We start from the raw sequence: 2,500 nt of genomic DNA, 5'->3' as shown, positions 1-2,500 counted from the left end.
AGTGACCACCTACCACAGCGGCAATAGAACAGTCAGAAAGGAAACTTGAGATGAAGTTACAGAGAGAAGGATAAAAGTCGTAGGAGGGTAGCTTGGAAATTAAAGCTTTCTGCCAGATTCTATCAAATTTTTTTTTATTATTGTTATTTCTAAGGAAATAACAACCCTTTCACCAAAATCCCTAAAAGAGAATAACCAAAACTCAGTAAGGAAGGCCAGATTACCAGTAGAGCCTTGACGGAACCCATACTTGGGATCAGATAGAAGGTTGTGAAGTGATAGATGTTTAAGAATCTTCCTGTTGAGGATAGATTAAAAAAAAATTAGAGAGGTAGGAAATGAAAGCAATAGGATGGTAGTTTGAAGGACTAGAACGGTCACCCTTTTATCAAAAAAAACAGGCTGAATGAAGGCAAACTTTCAGCAAGAAGGAAAGGTGGATGTTGGTAGATTTTGGTGAAACTTTTGCTATTGCCTTAGAAATAAAAAAAAAAATTGATATAGCCTGGCAGAAAGTTTTAATTCCCAAACTACCCTCCAGCGGCTTCTATTCTCTCTGTAACTTCACCTCAAGTTTTCATTCTGACAGTTCTATTGGTGCTGTGGTAGACGGTGACTGCTCGTCTTCTAGGTCTTTTAACAGTGCTGTTAAAAGACCTAGAAGTGCTTATAGTTCTATCCCGTCACTCAGTCTCTTTCTATTATTCATCAATGACCTAAACCAAACTCACTCTCCTATCCATTCCTGCTTTGATGATACCACTCTGCACTTCTCCACGCCTTTTCCTTGCCATCCAGCCCTTAAGGAATTAAATAGTTTATACAAGAAAACCACAGAACACCTGATTTCAGATCTCTCTAAAATTTTGATTGGGGCAGAGCAAACTCTTTTTTTTTCTCTCTCTCTCTCCTTTACTGCTAACTGTAAAGGAGTCTTATTCGTTCATGTATGGAGCTTACTTCACATACATGGGGTGGTTCCACTCATACTCCTCTCTTGAACAGTGAGGAATCAAAAGCATTTCGTGTTATCAGTTTAAAATGAATGTCTTCATTTTTTTCTTTTTCTTCGCTGAAAGACTGCATCTCTTGTTACTTTCTATAGTTACTTTCACGCTAGCTGCATGTCTCCCTTCTTCCGCGGCCTCGACCCACAAGGCTTTCTACTTTCTCTCACCCCTATTTTGTCCACCTTCCTAATGCAAGGGTTAACTAATATGCCCAATCTTTCATCCCTTTTACTGGTAAAGTCTAGAAATTACAGCCTGTTTCTGTATTGCCTATCCTGCCTATGACTTAAACTCTTTCTAGACTCTAGAGTGATGTCTCCAGGCATTTTTCGATTTAATTATGGATATTCTTTTGAGCTTTCTTCTCTAGGGACTGGCACCTTCAGTGGACCTCTTTTCGCCTTATTATTGCCCGTGGCCATAGAACTCGGTAAATTATACACACACACACACACACATATATATATATATATATATATATATATATATATATATATATATATATATATATATATATATATATATATATATATATATATATATATATATGAACTGGCAAATCTACAGCTAACCAAGACTGTCCAAGGACTGAACTACAGCCAGTGTTCCCAACGTAATGCCTTTCATCTTGCACTAGCAGGTCACTTCTGGGGAGTCTCCCAGACCTCTCGTGTCTTTTTACTGGCTTGCCTTGGTGTTGCCAAGAAAGCCCTGTACTACACCAATGAAACACTCCCAAGCTTTTTTTCTCCTTTTCTGTGAGCTTCTGTAGAAATTCTGAGCACTCCATAATTTTCCTTACTTGTGGTCCAATGAAGATACTAGCTTTCACCTTTGCCTCTGAAAGCTTAGGAAAGAAGTCTTGAAGATATTTGAAGGCAGCAGACTCCTTGTCAAGAGCTGTAACAAACTGTTTCATGAGACCCAGATTGATGTGTAGCGGAGGAAACAAAATCTTGAGGATTCGCCAATGGCTCATATTTGATATTGTATGCTTCCACTGTAGCGTCAGTCGTTGGAGGCCAGTGCTTTCTCTTTCACACATTTTTCCAAATGCTGTCACAGAGAACTTCTTTGCTCTTGCCTTGATGAACTGACCACATATGTAGAAGAATGCATCTGTAGAATGACTGCAGCCTCTTGATTCTATTTCACCTCTTATGATGTGTTTTCTCAGGCAGCCAAAACAGAACTGATTGGTGGTCTGCAAGACCCTACTTTCATATTGTCAAGCAGTACTCTAGAATATTCTTAGTCTTTCTAGAAAGTGTTTCAGAATGTTCTCAATCTTTCTAGAATATTCTTGAGCCTACTTTAGAATATTCTGAATCATTCCAGAAAATTCATGTGGATTCTAGAAAATCCTTGATACTTTTACATATTTCTACTGTATTCTAGAAAGTTCTAGAATATTCTGGAAATGTTTACATTGAATAGAATGTTCTAAAATGTTCTAGAAACTTCTAAAAGTGTGTGGTAGAACATTCTGG

Source organism: Scylla paramamosain, chromosome 6 (assembly GCF_035594125.1).
Source record: "Scylla paramamosain isolate STU-SP2022 chromosome 6, ASM3559412v1, whole genome shotgun sequence".
NCBI lineage: Eukaryota > Metazoa > Arthropoda > Malacostraca > Decapoda > Portunidae > Scylla > Scylla paramamosain.
The sequence above is the reverse complement of the archived record's forward strand: the minus strand, read 5'-3'. Positions refer to the sequence as shown.